This window comes from Microcaecilia unicolor, chromosome 4, assembly GCF_901765095.1.
Source record: "Microcaecilia unicolor chromosome 4, aMicUni1.1, whole genome shotgun sequence".
NCBI classification, from domain to species: Eukaryota; Metazoa; Chordata; class Amphibia; order Gymnophiona; family Siphonopidae; genus Microcaecilia; species Microcaecilia unicolor.
The window spans coordinates 217,590,173-217,612,060 of record NC_044034.1 but is presented as its reverse complement, the minus strand read 5'-3'; the positions used below and the strand labels follow the sequence as shown (position 1 = coordinate 217,612,060).

The 21,888-nt window shown below is 42.2% G+C and overlaps 1 protein-coding gene across 1 annotated transcript in view; it reads right to left on the bottom strand.

Moving 5' to 3' along the window:
- Nucleotides 1–21,888, bottom strand: part of TOLLIP (toll interacting protein) — a 213,427-nt gene that overhangs the window by 104,852 nt on the left and 86,687 nt on the right.

Genomic DNA, 21,888 nt, shown 5'->3' with positions numbered 1-21,888 from the left:
ATGGACACAACTATCCCACAGGTTCTGGAACACTGGAAAGCTATGTAATAGAAAGTTTATTTACAATTTAGGGCTCCTTTTATAAAGCCGCGCTAAGTCCATAGGAATTGAATGGGCTTTATCTCATTTGCCACACAGGAATCTCTACTGCAGCTTTGTAAAAGAAGCCCTTAGGTTAATACACAAAACTTTCTCACTAAAATGGGTACAGAAACATGCACTAAAATTACTGTACCTGCAAGGAATTCCTGTTTAAGGTAGGGATTGCTCTTACTTCTAAGGGAGATGTATTAAAGCCTAACATGTGTAATGCTGTTTATTTTGTTGTTTTGGTGGGAGGGGGTGCAGAAAAGTTTACTCCTGGGTCACAGATAGATGGAAGTTAATTTCATTTCTAGTGCTACTATTAGTCTATGATGCCATGTCAGCACTGTGCCAGATCTGGGATTCTCAGGTCTGGAGTGGGTGCACCTATCCAGGAGGGTCAAAACTACACTGGCACAAGATCCTAAACTAAAACTTACCCCAGAAATGTGGTTAACCTTCACGGCTAAAAGCCCCAGGAACAAAACTTTCTGGGGGAAAAACCAGCGCTAATCACTGAAATACCTAAATCCATAACCCCAAAATCCAGGACCTGAATTCAGGAGTCTTGAGCCAGAAGAATTCTGCCCCCGAATATACCTCACCCACTAACTTACCCCATCCACTCAGTAATCGACCCTCCTGCCCACTCACCAGACCATTTTCCACCCCACCATACTAATCATTCTTAGTCCTCCTGTCTTCAGGGCCAGTCACTTGAAAATGGCAAGGGTTTAGCTAATGCTACTAATTTCAGTTACTGTTTATAGATGGCCAGCACTGAAGACAGGAAAGACAACTACAGGGGAAACCACAGGGTACAGGTGGGTTAGTGAGTAGGATAGGGAGAGTTGTGGGCTCTCTGATACCCATATGACTTGGGGGCTTCATGCTGGACCAGGGGCACCTCCACTTTTATTTTATTTAATAAATGGTTAAACGTGAGTTAGACAAACTGTTCCTCTAAACACTGATGTTAAAAACAGGAGGAAATTTACAACCATTTTTAGCTCAACTTCTGCTGTAAAAATATATATACTTATGCGCCTTTTTAATCCAGTTTCAGATGACATTTTTCGTATCATGCATTATTTAACCCTTTATGCATTCGTATACTATTTTCTGACTACACTGGGAGATTTTTTTTTTTGCATTAAATTTTAGCATACTGTTTTTTACATCAGCTTCTAATGAAGGCAACAAGTTTTGAACTACTGCATTTGAAAAGTAGTCCTTTTATGTAAACAGAGGAGGTAATTGGTCATATTGTAGTGAGATGTCCACAGAAATAAACACTGCACACACAGGACCTTCCCCTCTAGCTGTCAGCCTACCTACAGGGCAAGTGAACATACATGATCTGGAAAGATTTACAGTAATTATTAGTACTTGCATTTTATAAAATCATAAAAGATTTTCCATGCTGGGTCAGACCAAAGGCCCATCAAGCCCAGCATCCTCTCTAAAAGAGCCGCCAATCCAGGTCACAAGGAAGTACCTGACAGACCCCAAAGAATAGATTCAGTCCTTGCTGCAACAGCTTTCTTCCAGAATACCTGGCTAATCATTATTTAGGGACCATTCCTTTCATAATCTGTTAACCACATTTTCTGGAGACATATTTTGCAACTTTAGGTAAACCCATGCCAAGGATGTAAAAAGACTTGAAGCTGTCCAGAGAAAGGCGACAAAAATGGTATGGGGCTTTAACCAAAAGACATATGAAGAGAGACTAGAAGACCTGAATACCCTAGAGGAAAGAAGGGCCAGTGGAGATATGATACAGACTTTAAATAGTTGAAAGGTATTAATATAAAACAAATCTTTCCCACAGAAAGGGAAACGGTAAAACTAGAGGACAACATGAATTGAAGTTGTAGACTTAGGAGTAATGTCAGCAAATTACTACTACTACTATTACTATTTAGCATTTCTATAGCGCTACAAGGCGTACGCAGCGCTGGACAAACATAGAAGAAAGACAGTCCCTGCTCAAAAGAGCTTACAATCTAATAGACAAAAATAAAGTAAGCAAATCAAATCAATTAATGTGGACAGGAAGGAGGAGAGGAGGGTAGGTGGAGGAAGTGGTTACGAGTCAAAAGCAATGTTAAAGAGGTGGGCTTTCAGTCTAGATTTAAATTCTTTTCTATGGAGACGGAGGTCGGATGCCTGGAATGCACTCCCAAAGCAGTGACAGAATTCAAAAATGCAAGGGATGAACACAGAGGATCTCTAATTAGAAAATGGATAATATTAAAAAAAACCAAAACTTAAAAGGCTGCATGTGTGTGGATGTGTTGAGTGACACTTTGATGGTGAATCCGACTCTGAAGAACTAAGGCTGGTGCCAGGCAGACTTGTATGGTTTATGTCCTGTATATGGTAATCCGGTTTAGGATGGGCTGGAAAGGGCTTCAACAGCAACTTCAGTAGCTGGAACGCGAGGACGGTGACAGGCAGACTTTTACGGTCTGTGTCCTGCAAACGGCAAGTTGAATTCAGATAGGACGGAATGGACTTTGATGTCAACTCCAACAGTTGGAACATAACAGTGCCAGGTGGACTTCTACGGTTTATGTTCCAGAAATGCTAAAGAAAGACCACGATCAAGTATTTTATATCACATTCATTGTTGTTTAATCATGGATTGATAATGAGTGTGACTGTTGGGCAGAGTCATATCTGGAGGACTTTATCTGCCACCATTTACTATGTTACTATGTAACACCAAGAGGGCAACAAACAGCGGAGAACTGTAAGTGCAATGAGTGTGCCAAGTTGGAAAGGGAAAAAAACCACAATATAAATGAAGGCATGTGGCCCTGTAGCCCAACAAGTCCAACTGAACTCGATGCCCACAAATGGTCAGCAGGAAATTACAGGACAAAAGATACAGTATGTGTGAGAGTGTGTATGAGGGAAGAAACAGACTAATTTTCTTCAGTGCCTTAAAAACTTTGAATCAAAAGAGTCAGAACAGATCTTTCACACACACATAGCGGTAACTCATGAAAGGTCATCTGTCATCTTTCACCGTCCCTGTGCTCTGTAATTAAATGTCAATATCATGAGAATGATACAAAGCTTCAATCTAAAAATCTTTAGGCTGATCTCATGCTTGCCAGCTTCTTCTTGTGGACTTCAGCTAAACAAAATAATGGATTAACTGATATGTAGACAATGTATGCGGTGTGGTATTTGTGTTAGGGCTGTGACTGGAAACAAATGTGTGTGTTAAGGGGTTTGGAAGTTTTATGTGTACATGGGAGGTTGATGATGTCTGTAAGTGTTGGGGGATGGGAGATGGCATGTGGAAGGTGTTATGAGGTATTTTTGGAAGGTATGGCTATGGGTGTACTTAGTGGGTGTGTTATAAGGATGTATGTGTGGGGAGGGGTGTGTAGACAGGACAGATGGGTGTGCACATTGTATGTATATATTTGAGTGGACCGGGTCTCACTGTGTGGGGTGGGAGCTCCTTGAGGCAGGGTTATGTAAGTTGGAGAGCTATGGAATGTATTTTTCTGATATATAACTGTTTGTGTAAGTTGGGAGCAGCCATGGAAGCTGTGAAGAGATATTGGTATTTGGGATGTGGATATTGAGGGGCCTTATGCTTGTATGTATCTGGGGTATGTGAGGGTGAACTGAGAAGTGGGGGAGGGAGGAGACTTGGTAGACACTGTGAGGCATTATTTTAAATAATTTAAAGACCTATTTTTTTCAACCAGCATTCTCATCATCGTGATTTATTTTTAAGGTAATATAACACATAAATAATGGTGCTCATTTTCAAAGCACATAGACTTACAAAATTACAATGAGGCATATTTTCAAAGCATTTAGACTTACAAAGTTACGTGAAGGGGCATAATTGAACAAAAACGTCTATCTCCATGGGCGTTTATCTCCGAGAACGGGTCCGTGAAGGGGCGGACCGAACCGTATTTTCGAAAAAAAATAGACATCCATGCTTTATGCGCCAATTTGTGAGCTGGGCGTTTTTGTTTTTCAGTGATAATGGAAAATGAAAGCGCCCAGCTCAAAAACGAATAAATCCAAGGCATTTGTTCGTGGGAGGGGCCAGGAGTCGTAGTGCACTGGTCCCCCTCACATGCCAGGACACCAACCGGGCACCCTATGGGGCACTTTTACAAAAAAAAAAAAAGGTAAAAGAGCTCCCAGGTGCATAGCACCCTTCCCTTGGGTGTTGAGCCCCCCAAATCCCCCTCAAAACCCACCGCCCACAAGTCTACACCATTACTATAGCCCTAAGGGGTGAAGGGGGGCACCTACATGTGGGTACAGTGGGTTTGGGGGGCGGTTTGGAGAGCTCCCATTTACCAGCACAAGTGTAACAGGTGAGGGGGGGGATGGGCCTGGGTCTACCTGCCTGAGGTCCATGCACCCCCTAATAACTGCTCCAGTGACCTGCATACTGCTGCCAGGGAGGTGGGTATGACATTTGAGGGTGAACATAAAAAGTTGTGAAACAGCATATTTTTGTGGTGGGAGGGGGTTTGTGACCACTGGGGGAGTCAGGGGAGGTCATCCCCGACTCCTTCCAGTGGTCATTGGTCATTTAGGGCACTTTTTGGGGCCCTATTCGTGGAAAAACAGGGTCCAGGAAAAGTGCCCTAAATTCTCGCTAAAAATGCATATTTTTTTTCCATTATCGGCGAAAGGCACCTATCTCTGATCGGCCGATAACCACGCCCCAGTTCCGCCTTCACCACGCCTTTGACACGCCCCCATCAACTTTGTCCGCATCCGCGACGGAGTGCAGTTGAAAACGTCCAAATTCGGCTTTCGATTATACCGCTTTATTTGTTTTTGTGAGATAAATGTCTATCTCCCAATTTGGGTCGCAATATACGCGTTTTTCTTTTTCAATTATAAGCTGGATAGTAACCTATGTAACTTTCTAAGTCTATGCGCTTTGAAAATGAGCCTCATGTATATTTAGCAAACCCAGTAGGTTATATATTCTGAGCTTAATGATGATGTTTCTTTGAACTGTCATACCAGAATTCTAGAATTAGTTTTGGTAGTTATGTATAACTTTTACTTGGTTAATCAAGTTTACTCCAGTTTTGCTATTTCTGTAAATTTCTCTGTTTGATTAAACAAAAGGGCAGTACATCAAGTAAGACAGATATATATTTCCTTTTTTTCATTATAAGACATTTATATTCCAATTACTACTGTCATCAGCAGATTCCATACAAGCATTTCTAAGTATTTACTTGGCCTCCAGGTGGAGGTGGTGAAGACAAAGACTGTATCTAAATTCAAGAAAGTTTGGGGCAAGCATGTGGGATCTCTTAAGGAGAGGAGGAGGCAGTAGACGGTGTGGATGAGCAGACTGGATGGGCCATTTGACCTTTACCTGTCATCATTTTTCTGTTTCTATAACATTAATAATAAATGACAAACAATATGTGACAACATAAAAGATACTGAATTGCAGTAATCTTAAAATGAGCATAAACAAAAATAAATACAGTTTTCTGCAGCCCTACATCACAGTCTTTCAATTACAGATTTCCTACATGAAATAATGCCTGTCAAAAAAAGATAGTAAAATAAACACATTAGTTTCTAATTCATTTACAGACAGCAGGGAATTCTATAACCTCACCCCTATACCTGCAAGGACAGGGGGTTGGGCAGGGGATAGGTGTGGGGGACTGGTTTGGGGAGGTGTGCTGTGGTATGCACACACATGTGATTGTATGTATTTTGGAATTGTAAAATGAAGGAATATGAAGGTTTCTTTTGGTGTCATCTTTCACCAGCTAGTTCAGTTGTTTTTTCCCTGTCTATTGCTGTGGAGGGTGTGAGGGTGTCTACGTGTAGTGAAGGTATGTGTTTAGTGTCTCTGTCTGCCTGTGTTGCTTGAAGTCAAAAAGCTAGTCAACATTCTGCAATTTCCGATTCCCATAGAAAGCCAATGCTTTTTTTTAACTAATTTGTATGTCAAATTTGATAAACTTCCATCTTTTTGTAGAGTTATTGTGCCCTACAGATGGGTGAGGATACAGATGGATAAATAATGACCTTTTTTTCATGATTCCAACATTCCTTAAGTTACCAGCCATAAAAAAGGGCTACATTTGTGACTGTTTCTGGGAAAAGGTAACTGAAGTCTCAGATCTACAATGTTATGGGTCATATGCAGTTTGCAAAAGTTACATGTTTGAACTTCTGTAACATTTTTATTCGTTCACATAAAAAGATAGGATTTGGACTGCTGTATTACAAATTGTTTGCTCTAATAGAGATTATCACATTTTATTTAAAAAAAAGTTCTTACTACAGCCACTTACAGCAATATTCTCCAAACTTTTGTGGGAGTGCCCCTATAAGGGAGGAGGAAGGGGTAACAGCAAAAGATAAGTAGGCCAATATTCAGCCATGCAGCGAATGTATAATTTGATAACATTTAACGCTGACAGTTCCACATTATACATGTGGAACATAATCTCACAAAGAATCTTCCACACCTAAAGCCATTTTCATGCATGTAAAAAGTTTCTATAAAATTACTCCAGAGGTGACATGGGTAAAAATATGTGCAGTGACAAGAAGGCATATACTTCTATGTGTAGGCATCTTGTGGGGTGGAGCATGAATGACACCCAGTCATAATAGCCCCGACAAAAAACCCTTGTAACAAAATAACCCTTGACACTTCACAGCCTAACAAAATAGCCCTTGACAAAATGGCTCCGCCCACAAAACAACCCTTGACAAAATAGCCCCCTAAGAAAAACCAGCACATCACAAAAAATATAATAAACTACAACTGAATCTTCACTGATAAATACTCCTAACAAGCATTCAATTGCATAAAGCATATACAGTGGTGGAAATAAGTATTTGATCCCTTGCTGATTTTGTAAGTTTGCCCACTGACAAAGACATGAGCAGCCCATAATTGAAGGGTAGGTTATTGGTAACAGTGAGAGATAGCACATCACAAATTAAATCCGGAAAATCACATTGTGGAAAGTATATGAATTTATTTGCATTCTGCAGAGGGAAATAAGTATTTGATCCCCCACCAACCAGTAAGAGATCTGGCCCCTACAGACCAGGTAGATGCTCCAAATCAACTCGTTACCTGCATGACAGACAGCTGTCGGCAATGGTCACCTGTATGAAAGACACCTGTCCACAGACTCAGTGAATCAGTCAGACTCTAACCTCTACAAAATGGCCAAGAGCAAGGAGCTGTCTAAGGATGTCAGGGACAAGATCATACACCTGCACAAGGCTGGAATGGGCTACAAAACCATCAGTAAGACGCTGGGCGAGAAGGAGACAACTGTTGGTGCCATAGTAAGAAAATGGAAGAAGTACAAAATGACTGTCAATCGACAAAGATCTGGGGCTCCACGCAAAATCTCACCTCGTGGGGTATCCTTGATCATGAGGAAGGTTAGAAATCAGCCTACAACTACAAGGGGGAACTTGTCAATGATCTCAAGGCAGCTGGGACCACTGTCACCACGAAAACCATTGGTAACACATTACGACATAACGGATTGCAATCCTGCAGTGCCCGCAAGGTCCCCCTGCTCCGGAAGGCACATGTGACGGCCCGTCTGAAGTTTGCCAGTGAACACCTGGATGATGCCGAGAGTGATTGGGAGAAGGTGCTGTGGTCAGATGAGACAAAAATTGAGCTCTTTGGCATGAACTCAACTCGCCGTGTTTGGAGGAAGAGAAATGCTGCCTATGACCCAAAGAACACCGTCCCCACTGTCAAGCATGGAGGTGGAAATGTTATGTTTTGGGGGTGTTTCTCTGCTAAGGGCACAGGACTACTTCACCGCATCAATGGGAGAATGGATGGGGCCATGTACCGTACAATTCTGAGTGACAACCTCCTTCCCTCCGCCAGGGCCTTAAAAATGGGTCGTGGCTGGGTCTTCTAGCACGACAATGACCCAAAACATACAGCCAAGGCAACAAAGGAGTGGCTCAGGAAGAAGCACATTAGGGTCATGGAGTGGCCTAGCCAGTCACCAGACCTTAATCCCATTGAAAACTTATGGAGGGAGCTGAAGCTGCGAGTTGCCAAGCGACAGCCCAGAACTCTTAATGATTTAGAGATGATCTGCAAAGAGGAGTGGACCAAAATTCCTCCTGACATGTGTGCAAACCTCATCATCAACTACAGAAGACGTCTGACCGCTGTGCTTGCCAACAAGGGTTTTGCCACCAAGTATTAGGTCTTGTTTGCCAGAGGGATTAAATACTTATTTCCCTCTGCAGAATGCAAATAAATTCATATACTTTCCACAATGTGATTTTCCGGATTTAATTTGTGATGTGCTATCTCTCACTGTTACTAATAACCTACCCTTCAATTATGGGCTGCTCATGTCTTTGTCAGTGGGCAAACTTACAAAATCAGCAAGGGATCAAATACTTATTTCCACCACTGTAAATAAACAAAATTCTATAGCTACAAACTGGTATTCATGATCTGTTCTGCTATTTAAAGAAACTATTCTTCCATCAACATGCTAATTAAAAAAAATATATTGTCATCATTTTCATAGTCTTACCAACCTTATCCTGTTTGGCAAGGTAAGATTATTAGGAAAAAATGCAGTCTCATAGTCACGGCAGCCTGATCGGGTCCTTTTGTCAAGGGGCCAATTTGTCAAGGGTTGAATTGTGGGCAGGCCATTTTGACAGTGGCTGTTATGTCAGGGACTATTTATGTTGGGAGCTTTTTATGCCTGGAGCTTTTTTGTCGGGGCTATTTTGACCAGGTACCAGCATGAACAGAGTCACAATTTACTTGTTTTTTTTTTTTTTTTTTTTTTTTTTTGGGGGGGGGGGGGGGGTCAATTAACATGTGTAGACATGTCTTGTAAGTACCAACATTTGTGCAGGATCCCAAGCAGGCATAAATGTCCATGCCTTCAATCTAGCCACAATTTCTGCCAATCTGCCCCTTATAAAGCCACATAAGTGCCTATTAATCTTTATAAAATAGACACTACAAGGCCATCACGTACAGGCAACATGATATCAAATTATCCTCTTAATGGTTCCCTTGGGTATTCTTTTTTTAACTAAGAATGAGAATTGAGATTTAGATTCCTAAAAAAATGAGTGGTTATAGAGGTGAAGTTTGGCCAGGAAGAAAAATTTGCTGCTTATCACCGATTTTCAGTCAAAAATTCACCTACATTTAGGCACCTAAATCTAAGTGAACTTTTGGCTAACAATTTACAATTTTAAGTTTGTCTGAAAATTTCCCTAAATTTAGAATCATAAGAACATAAAAACAGCCATACTGGGTCAGACCAATAGTTCATCTAGCCCAGTATCCGGTTTCCAACAGTGGTCAATCCAGTTCACAAGTACCTGGCAGAAACCCAAATAGTGACATTCCGTGCTACCAATCTCAGGACAAGCAGTGGCGTCCCCCCACGTCTGTCTCAACAGCAGACTATGGACTTTCCTCCAGGAATTTGTCCAAACCTTTTTTAAACCCAGATACGCTAACCAATGTTACCCACATCCTCTGGTAATAAGCTTAACTATTCATTGAGTAGGCATTTTTTTTTTTAATTGAACCCTCGGTAAATCAAGCCTTAAATGGCAAGACAAGATCCTGCCATAAGATTCCACTACAGTACATGCCCCATAAAACAGAGGTAATTAGTAATATGAATCTGCAGCATCTGCACTCAGTTCCCGTGGGCAGACAGAAACCAGGTATTGCAAAAATGGTGCAATTCCTGAAACTGCAAGATCCAGAACAATGCACATCTATAATCTAATTCAGGGGTTTTCAACCCAATCTTTGGGGCACACCCAGCGAATCAAGGTTTTCAGGATATCCCCATTGATTTCAATGGGAATAACCTGAAAATTCAGACTGGCTGGGTGTGCCCCAAGGACTGGGTTGAAAATTTATTTATTTATAATTTTCATAGTACATAAATAAGCATCCACTTGTTCAGAAAAACAACCATACATTTTGTTATCAATCAACTAGACTCTTAGGAAGAATAAATAAAGAAAATAATCTGGATAATTTAAAAAACAATTATATAAGAGTCTTCAAGTAAATATTTAAACCTTCTTAGCCCACAATAACAGATAGGTTGGGGGGGGGGGAGTGGACCAAAAGCCAAACGGAGTCAAAGAAGAGAATAAAAGTAAAGACTTAGTAAGGATTAACCCCCCACCCCCTTCTTCTTAATAGCAAGAAACCAAGTAATAGCATTCACATTCAGAACCATGGTTCAGCCAGAGATGAGACTCACACCACCAGCTTCCTTGCTGCCATCTTGCCACACACCCCTTCCTAATTTTAAATTTATTAATAGTGTTAGACGTCCACACAACACTGGACAAGGTAAGTCACATGTTTATAAGGTTCCTGAACACTAGAAAAATAAACTTCATCCTGCAGACACCTTCTCCTGAGCTAGCTAGCAAGACAGAATGAAACACTGAGGACTTTCAGCAACTTGAAAAACAATGCAGAAAAGACACTGAAAATGAAAGCCAGAAATGTGGAAAAACTGAGTCCAGCAAAGTTACTTTATTCAACTAAGCTCAGTTTCTTGACCATTCTTTCCAGCAGTAATGACTTCTGTAAGGAACCAAGGGGCCCTTTTACTAAGCCGCGTAAGCGTCTATGCGCGCCAAAATGGAGTTATCGCATGGCTACCGTGTCCATGTGGCTCTTGTGGTAATTTCATTTCCGTGCCAAGTGGCATTAGGCACGCATAGGTCATTACCGCCCAGTTACCATGTGTGACTTTACCGCTAGGTCAATGGCTGGAGGTAAGGTCTCAGACCCAAAATGGATGCGTGGCAATTTTCATTTTGCCGCATGTCCATTTTCGGCAAAAATACATAAAAGGCCTTTTTTTTTTTTTACAGGTGCGCTGAAAAATGATTCTGCTCGCGCCCAAAACCCGTGCCTAGACTACCACAGGCCATTTTTCAGTGCACCTTAGTAAAAGGACCCCCCAAGTGTAGAATCAGCAGTGAGAGATCTTTGCCAGGTGTGCATCAACAGCGATTGATGGAGAAGGAAGTCACATGAATAGGAAGCACCATCAGTTCTCAGGTGTAATTACCAGGGCTTTTTTGTGGGGGTACTGAGTACCGGCACCTTTTCCATTGTCTGCTAAAATTGACCCAAGGACCCCAAGTTTTAATGAAAGAGCTGAGGCTCTACACACCAATTCTGCCTTGTCATAGGTTCTGTGACTGGTTGCAGGGGGCCTGGCTATTGTGGGGTGGATCCCTCGGTGATCACCCCTCCCTTGAAGAGTGGCCTAGCATTTGAGTACCGGCACCTTTTTTGCTAGAAAAGATGCACTGGTAATTACTAAACCACACTGAATATGCAAAGAGGGGCAGGGGCTATAAAAGATATAAAAATACAAAAATCCTGAAATGAACTGTGATCTGGGTCCCCAACAATCCCCTCCCTCATTGTAGTAGAGATGACATGAGAAAATAAAGCCTACATCTTAAAGAGCTAGGCCTCTATTCTACAATACTTAATGGTATGCCAAATAATTATACAGATGAGTTCAGAGAAGATATCTCCTGAACTGACCCGAATATCTTACAGCATGAGCAAAATGCCTGACTACGACTGAACATTCAGCCATTCAAATGGCTCTGGATATTTGAAATCTAGAGACGTTGATACTTAAATTTTTAAAGGAAGCAGATATTGGCCCCTGTACCTGAAGTTACAACACTTTGTGCTACAGCACAGGTATTCTGAGAGTCCATCCTGTTTTTCAGGGCCTGTTAATCCTATGGAGTGGAGGAGTAGCCTAGTGGTTAGTGCAGCAGACTTTGATCCTGGGGAACTGGGTTCGAGTCCCACTGCAGCTCCTTGTGACTGTGGGCAAGTCACTTAACCCTCCATTGCCCCAGGTACAAAATAAGTACCTGTTTATATGTAAACCGCTTTGAATGTAGTTGCAAAATACCACAGAAAGGCAGTATATCAAGTCCCATTTCCCTTCCCTATGCACATTGTAGCGGCAGTGTACTGAGGCCCAGGGAAGGAAAGCAAGTAGCTATCTCCAGAGCAGAGGCCGCCATCAACCAACAAGCAGTACTGAAAATGTGCCTCCACCCTTTAGATTGGTTACAGTTATCTAATGCCACTCAAGCATGCCTTCTGGAAAGATCACCCACAAACACAGAAAAAGACAACAACATTTTTAATTAAGGGGAATAGAATATTTGAAAGAGGAGTTCTTTTTTTCTTTCAGAAGTCTGACTCCACAGTTTCTATGCATGTGGTACTTAAGTCTCTGAGCGCTGAAGCACGTAGAAGTTAGGAATGTGAAGGAGGGCCACAGAAGAGCAGAAAGCTTCACAAAACTAGCACAGCTCACCGGGGTACTCATGAACAACATGGACCTCTGCAGTGAATTTATGCCAAAAGCTAGCATCTTAAAAATATTCTAAAATCCACAACCAGGCAAATAAGACTTCTTGTGGACAAATTCTGGGTAATTATAAAATACCATACCTCTCCTTAATGGAGGACAGTGTCTAATAGATGAGTGGAGAAGTAACCTAATGGTTAGTGCAGTGGCCTGAGAGCCACAGGAACTGGATTCAATTTCCAATGCAGCTCCTTGTGACTTTGGCAAGTCACTTAAGCTTCCATTGCCCCAGGCACAAAGTAAGTATCTGTATATTATATGTAAACCGCTTTGATTGTAACCACAGAAAGGCAGTATATCAAGTCCCATCCCAGTAACTAAAAAGCAGACTTATGAGACCGGAAAATTCCTGGAATTCAAGTTCAAATCCCTTCTCTACAATTTGACCTCTGAGTGACCTTGTGCAATTCACTTTAATCTTTTATCTTTGTGTGCTTGGGTATATAACATGATTCCTATTCCCCTTCTTCATCTGAAACTCTCCCAGTGCCCAAAATATAATGCCAGACCATGTACCCCAGAGGTAGCTGCATGTATGATTCTTAAATATTAAGCAGTTAAGTCTACAAGAAGTCTGGATGAAAAGTGTTATGCAAACCCAAACTTTTACTCTAGCTTTCAACAAAGAGATATCTTCAATATACAGGACAGTCACATTAAATAGGTCCAACCAGACAAGCTTATTCTCTAAATATGGTATAAAATGCTCATTACTTGCAGGCACAAGCTCACTTCCAATCATGAATCTTTCCTATGAACCTTATCAGCTTCCTAAGATTTCTAAATACACTGCTGACTCCATAGTGCAGGATTCCAAATGTTCTGCCAAGTGGAAAAAGAGACAACCATAGCCCAAACAGAAAGAACAAAGCCACTTCCAAACTGCGTCATAAGCTTGGGTAGGAACGAAAATAAAAGCATAATGTAGAGTAAAGCCTACAGGACAGAGCATCAATCACAGGCATCACTCCATTAAGCAGGAGACAGAGCAGCTGGCAGAGGAAAAGGGATATGGCAGGATCAGAGCTTTAATAAAATCTGAAATTCTCCAATTCTAGCTCACCTTCTGGTCATGCTATATCTACTACCCAGCCGCAGTTAGCTTTATATCCTGGACACGTCGCTCATGCTCCTTTTGAGCTATCCGTTCAGTGCAGAGTGCTGCAAGCCCAGGGATTCACAAAGATCTAACACGAATGAGCTGCTCCTTCAATCGCTTACCTGCAGTTCTAAGGATCATAAGTAACTCTGCTCAGGAAAGCCCACTTCGCCTTTCAGCAACCTTCAGGATGGTTTCCCCTACTAGCGTTAACCTGGATCCTGCCACACTCCCCAGTACAGTCAGTCCTACTCTATAATCTGTACTCCATGCAGCATGGTAGCAGCCTCACACGGAGCAGAGCCGCTGCCTCCTTATACATTACAGTTTCATAAGGAATCCCAGGGCCAGGGTCTTACTCACTTACCAGCAAAGATGGCTTTTAAAATCCTGTGCTTGGCACTAAAAACAGAACTATATCATCAAACCCTGGTCACCCAAACAGCACACTTGCAGAATGAATAACCAATGCAAAAAATCTAACTGTAATGTCAGCGGCCAAGCAACCTCTTCATGTACTACAACGGCATGACTCCATTTTGTCCAACACATAGACAACACTGGGAGTTCAGGAGACTGGCACAAGGCTACAATAATTTTTGTTCCTAAATTCACAAGTTTTGTTGATATGTTAGCAGCTGCATACATAGTTACTGCATAGTGTTTGACAACCTGTGTAAAATCTTTTGAGGCAGTCAGGAAGGAAAGTGTTGGGTTCTCAATAATTATGATGGGGTAATTCCAATATATAAGAAGCTACTACAATGTAACACGATAAGTAAAAGCAGAAAATATCACCCAGTCCCTCCATTCTGCTAAGGACACATCCCAATCAACAGACCAGGGGATAGACAAGATTTCACCTTATCCAGACAGCCATTTTTGTCTTCCTTCCTTGTACTCCACAAATTGATCACCTGCTTATTGTCTCCAAGAAACTCCAAAGCACCAACACACCAAGCACCACTCTAATATTTTGACCTAAAATACAATGACACCCCCATCCAGTATCTTGGAGTTACGCTAGATACTGCATTAACATTAGATTCATACATTAGGGTTTCTAAATCCTGCTTCTGGATTCTTAGCTCATTTGTTCACTTTGTCCATACATCAACAATAGAGCCTGTGCAACCCTGTTGTATTCTTAATTGCTTCAAATTTGACTGTTAATATAATCTATGCAGGACTGCCTATGGTCTCCCTGAAAAGACTTCAAACTATTCAAAACACTGCCATATGTATCCCGACTCACTCATCTGATCATGTTACGCAACTACTCAAGCAGAACCACTGGTTACCCATTACCTACGAAATCCAACATAAAATCTTGACCCTGGCACATAAGGTTTTATAAACTGGAATCTCTTCGTATCTTGCCTCTCTCATCTCCCCTCATCTTCTTTCCTGTGCACTATGTTCCTCGTCTGCTCATCATCTTTTTGTGCCAGCTGTTCATTGTGCAAGGCTTGCTTCTACTCCTCATTCAGCATTCATTTCCGTTACCCCATCACTTTGGAATGCCTTACCAACTGACATTCGTTCTCGGCAATCTTACTGTAAGTTTAGGTCCATCATTAAGACTAATCTTTTTGAATGGGCTTTTTCTTAAGGGGGCTAATGCTGTCATGATGGCTGATGTTATTGACCTGCAATGTGGTGGGGGGGGAGGGGTTCCCCTTCTCTGCCTCTCAGTTATATGGAGTTCTTTCCTGTTTTATGTCTTGATTTTAAATGTAAACCACGTTTGATTGTATTGTTAAAAGGTGGTTTATCAAGTTTTAAATAGAAACAAGAATCCATGTATAACCCCCTCCCTAGGCCCCTCAGCTCTCCCAACCATACATATCCACCCTGTACTGTCAGCTACACAGCCCCCTCAGATCTTCAATAATTCTACTCATCTACAAAAAAAAAATGAAGCCTTTAGTGTGCTACAGAAGGTGAGCAGATTCACCTGGTATTTTCCATCCAAGCAAAATGCACCATCAAAAATCACCAGCAGATTGTTTCTGCCCAGCTGTGTAGCCAGCTGACCTCTAGTGTGACAGCTGTACTCTTGGCTCTTCCCTATCTGTTCGCATAAGCCACTGCAGTTTCATTTTCAGTTATTACCCAAACCGCCTTCCCCTTCAGCAGTGGGAGTACCAAGCAAATGGCCCTTACCTCCAAGCAGCTGATAGGCCTGCTTTCCAGGTCTGATCAAATGACCCTGAGAAATTCATCAGTCATCACTACCACCCAATGTCGGAGGTTTCCAATGGGACTCTTTTCAGAAAATGACAAGAGGGCTTAAAAAGTGACCTGCCCCTTGAGACCTGACAAAAGTGGGAGCTAGACTTCCAGCCTCTATAATTTGGGAGACCAACAAGACAGGAGGACTCACTGGAGCAGGCTCATGCAAGCCTAAGCTCACTGAACCATTTCCGGCATAGCTACCCTAGAGCTGAGGAACTACAGATAGTCCCAAGCCATCACATCACACAAAATGCTTTGTTCTAGCATAGGAGCTTCTCGCCACTCTTTTTTTTTATAAGGTAAATAGACAGCCTCCATCCTGGTATTGAAGCAGACTCTGAGATACTCAAGCACCTGCAGAGGAACAAAATGACTCTTAGCTTAGTTCAGTACCCAATCCAGAAGCTCAAAAGCTCAATCACTTTGGCCATTACCACTTGACAATCCACCTCCAGTGGGTCCAAATCAGCTAACTGGCCAGATAATCCCCTCCTTGTGCAAAAACACCACTGCCACAAACAATCTTGGAAATGGTTATGGAAGCTGTTGCTAGCCCAAAGAGAAGTGCCCTGAATTTAAAGTGCTGGCCCAGCATGCAGAAGCAGAACAAAAAAAACATTTGAGGCCATCCCCAATTGCAATATGGAAATAAGTCTCAGCCAGATCCAATGAGGTCAGAAACTCCTTCAGCTGACCAATGAGATCACTGACCGCAATGTCTCCGTGCAAAAATGTAGAACATTAAGTGTTTGTTCTCTTCAAATCTAGAATGGGACAAAATGTTCCCCATTCTTATAAACCACAAAATAGATGAAACAGTGGGCCCAACCCTGCTCTGGAACAAGTACCAACTCCCTGGCTCCCAACTGAATCAACCACTCCAGCCACTCTAACACTCTTCATTTGAGAACTGAGCTGCAAGGGGACACCCTTAAGGTGTTAGAAACAGGTTCTGCAAATTCCAGGGTGTAACGTTCCTGATTTTCAGAATGTTTGTATAGGTGTTAGCACAGATTGATAATTGCAATGTAGCATATTATGCAGGATGTAAAGAGCAAGTCTTAAATTGCAGACTGCCCAGAATACTGTGGCACATTTGATCTTTAAGGTCTCACACTAGGAGAGACCATTCCCACTTTTATGAGTACTTCATGGCTCCCAGTAAAGGCACGGGCTGTTTTTAAGTTCTGTATTCTTATTCATCGGATACTTTATGACATGAAGACAGACTACATGCAGGGCTTGATAGAATTATCTACTTGAAACACTGTACTGGATTCTAGGGATTATCTTATTCTCCATTTTCCTACTTGTAAGAAATTAGTATATAAATCAGAGTACTCTGCTGTGTTTTTTAAACAGGTGTGAACTCTATTCCCAAGGAAATCAGATGTATGGTGGCAAGATGGCGACTTGAAGGGAGTACAGCGAAGTTGCTCCTGGACTCCTTCTTTTTTGACCATACTATTCCGCTTACCTTATGCCTAAACGGAGAGGCAGACAGCATACAAGCCCCATTGTACCGCTCTTGCTGTTAACCGGGCACGTGGATCGCTTCGCTGTTCCAGGGAATTTGGGATGCTTTGAGTCTTCGCTGCGAGGGGAAGCAGCGCGAGGTGAACCACTCCTCCAGCCTGAAGTGGATACATCTCTCAGCCCCGAGACTAGGAATCCTCCGCTAATGCCCGCAATCAAGCAAGGGTTGCTTGAACAGGGGCATACACGGTCTGAAGAGGAAGCGTTAGCCCCTGCAACGGGGCAGACCCAAGCAATGGATTGCAAAGTACTCCCAGGAGATTGGGCATGTCACAGTCGGCGCTTCTGGCGAGACAACTGTGGAGAAAGAGTTGAAACTCTCTGGAGATTCCTTGGCTGAATTAACTTCATTAAGTCTTTTCTTCCAAATAAACCCTCAACTATAACTCTAGACGCTATATGAGAAGCTCTTCTGGGACTAGAGACATCCTTTTCTCAAAAATTAGTGTCTACTTTGCAACAACTTCAATCTCCCCTTGAAAGGGTATCCATACTGGAAAAGAAAATTGCAACATTTGAGGGGATAATTGAAACTAATAGTATAGATATAAAACAATGTCAACAAATTCAAACAAATATTAAGGAAAATATGTGGTTGCAAAATAAAATTGTAAACCTTGAGAACCAACAGAGGTCAAAAACACTACGACTAATAAACTTTCCAAGACAGATGTCGGTTGCACCTTGAATTACCTTTAAAAGTTATATCTTTGAAATATTAAAAATACCGGAACAAGCTTGTCCTCCGGTTTCAAAAATATACTATTTACAACCTTATAGGAAAAGAATGACTGATCAACCTGTTTCTGAGACTTTAAATCTTATGCAAACTATAGAAGATGATAGCCTGGGTTTAAAAGCAGCAACATTAATTGTGATTTTTGTATTACAGCCTGATAGAGACTGGATACTAAAACAATTCTTCCATCACAGGGAGGAAACTTTTTTGAAATATAGGATAAGAATTTTTCCTGATGTATCTCGTGTGACCCAGAAGAGGCGTCAAAGTTTCCTTAAATTTCGCCTCCCTGTCCTTCAGTTGGGTGGCCTTTTTTGGCTGAATTTTCCATTTAAATGTATAATGAAGTTAACCTCAGTGAAATATGTTTTCTTTGATCCCTCACATTAAGCTCCTTTCTGCAATCTAGGACAGTAATAACTTCATCTTCATTTCCAGAAGCGGTATTGTCATCTACACCATTGTCTGTTTTTTTTTTATTTTTTTCTCCTGTGAACTTCCCTTCAAGTCTCTAATTGTAGATTAGTGAATGATATTTTTCCTGAGTATTGTGCCTTGTCCCCCCTCCTAAATGTGACTAAAATTGGATAATATATATTTTTCCTATTGACAAATTGTAAATGTAAATGTTTTGCTTTAATTATTCTTTTTTCTGTAACAAGATCATTCCTGGAAGTGTAGTAATAATTTTTAAAAATAAAATAATTGAAAAAAAAAAAGGAAATCAGATGTATGGCACATTATTTCTCTTTTTATAAGCTATTAAAGATCTATCTTTTTAGGAAATTTTTATTGATGGATGTTCAGTAATTATGTTCCTAAATTGTAACTAGGTTTTTTTATATTGATTGGTAACTATATTCCTTAAAATTGTCATTTTAGATGTAATGTACTTTTGGATGACAAGTGTAAGCCACATTGAACTGATAATGATTCGGATAATGTCGGGTACAAATATCAATACATGAAATTAAAATTACAAGCTCCATAATCCACTGATCAGAGATAATGAGGATCCATTCCCAGTGGGACAGACGGACCCCCCTCCCAAGGGCCGGCTGAACCTCATTGGGGTCCTTTTGCAGCTGAATAGGAGGAAAAGGAGGTGCCACCATCCTTCGTCCTCCTAACTCTCAAAAACGGCTGCACCTTCTGCAGCTTTGTTGACGAAAAGGGAGTTGAACTCCATCTAACCCACCAGAACCTGCTCCCTGATCCTTTCTCCACCAGCCTGGTCCTATCCTTCCAGCAGCCATTGCAACCTGACCTCCCTTAGTGCCTTAACCAGTTTTCAAGGTCCTCATGGGATAATAACCTTCCTCAGATGGGAAGTATATTAAAAATAGGATTTAGAGGCCAAATCCAATGATCAGTGATAGACCCAAAGCCACTTGTATGCAACTACTATAAGGCCACCGAGAGAGAAAAGATAAAACCAAGTTATAGCGCACATCAGCCAAGAAGGCCGCACCTGACTCCAACTGTGTTAACTTCTAACAACGCTGGAAGCTGCTGCACCCAGCATGATACAGCCCTCGTCACGTAGCCTCCCGCAGGTTACAGCCTGCACACCAAGTGCCATAACCCTACACACCTGCTTAAGGATCAACTCCACCTTTCTGTCATGGGGATCCTTCAGGGCTGAACCACCCTCCATGGAGATTGTGGTCTTCTTCATCACTACTGTCACCAAACCATCTACCTTAGGAACACACACAGAACATTGTCTAGCTCTTCACAAGGAAGAAGATAAAGCCTGCCCAACAACACTGTACCCTAAAGAACCAAGTCCAGGTCCTCCCACTTCACCAGAGCCATATGCGAGAGCACCTTATAAAGGGGAAAGGTTTTTTTGAAGCCTCTCTCAGACCTTCCAAGATTAGATCTCCATTTGAGGTCTCCTCCTGTGGTGCTGCTGAGCTGCAAAGAGACAGAAGCACCTGATCAATGAAGGAAGACAACTCCCTCCTGCCATAACAGCCTTGCTATTGAGGAGTCATCCTCCTCCACTACGGAGATCACCCCTGACTCTGTGGACTTGCACCCAATTCATCATCCAAATTATCCTGCCCCCAAGGCCTGCTTCAGAGACAAAGGAGCCAGAATAAGGCTCCAATCTTCTGCCAAGTCTCTACTAGGGGCCCTAAGGTACTTACTTTTATTAGCTAATCCCCACAAGGCCACAGGATCTCACTCCTCTACTGAAGACCTTCTTTCACCTCGGAGCCCTTCAGAGCCACAACCTGCAGACCCCAAAAGCCTGGTATAATCACTCCAAAGGCCTGAAAAACAGTTGCAGATCCAAACCTGGGTCCCCTGAGGTCCCAATGCTCAGCAGAAGCTGATAGGGCCCCACAGACCCCAAAAGAGCCAGAGAGTGACCTCCCTTGAGCCGAGTAGAATCTTAGCAGGGTGGCACCAAAATGGCCCCTGTTCCCACTAAAATAAGATCAGCCACAATTAGCTCAACCAAAGCAGACAAATTCTCCTGAAACACAAAATCAACCAGACCCAGCAGCAGGAAACCCCAAGAGCTGGCCACTGCCACAAAGGAAACCCTATCATAGTCGGGGACACAGAACCTGGAGGCCCTACTCCCACATGCCCCAACATTGACTGCCTCCTGGCACTGCACTGCAGCCCTGACTGAGTGTCAGCTCCCCACAACATCTGCCATACAAGAAAAGCCCTTAGAAACTGCCAGCTCTGTGCTGGGATTTGTCCTCCCTGTATCAGCTCTGCTAACTGAATGCCTTTTCTGTTTTGTTTTGGGTTTTTTTTTAACTTTATTAGCTACCAACTATTCTGAGCCTATATGCAGAGACCCCCGAAGAAAGAAGAGGAGATGGAAGTCTCACCAGCAAGGCAAAAAGAGGAAAATAAAGGCTCACCCCTGCTGGTAGAGGCCACATGGGACCCCTGCCATCCAGACCGCTCCACCGAGTGAAAGCCCATGGGCTAAGAATACAGAGAGTACAGATCTCTCCTGCTCTACCGGGGCAAAGGTCCATGGACCAAACTCAGGGAGCCATCACCAGCCAAAGGACTCAATCCATTAGCTGCAGGTCATGCACTGTGCCTAGGGAAGTCAGGCCTGCCGACAAGAATCCTGCTGCCCCAGTTCAATCTGTACCATATATCTGCTGGAGACATAGAAATATTCACAAGTTCCAGGCTGCCCCAGTCCTTATTCCAGTGATGTCACTGGAAAGTGCTGCTTCTCTGCTTCCATCTGCTGATGGGGTAGCACAACTCATTTGTCTAGCAGAATTGAAAAGGGAAATACATATTTCACAGAGTATTCATATTTGTGACAGCAGGGAATGCACAAAGATTATTCCCTCCCCTCAAGCCTGAGGAAGCAGTAAGAGCTGAAATAAATCAATCTGTCAGCAGTTCCAGTTCATGCTGTGGAGCAAGTCAGACGAGTTCAATTCCAGTGATCTCAACCAGTCCCATTCAAGATTTAGGAAACTTACACAGTCACAGGGTACTAATTCTAGAACATAACAAAAAGACACTAGGAGTGTAATTTTATTACAGTACACCTAAGTTAAAAGGAAGGCTCCTATTTTACAAAAACACAAAATACACATAATCCCCCAGATTCTATACAGTGTGGCTTGAGTTGCACGTACAATTCAGTTCATACTCTGTATTGCGCGTGCAACTTAATTATTTTAACAAGCCAACCAGCAGGCAATTAGAAACTAACTGAATTCCTT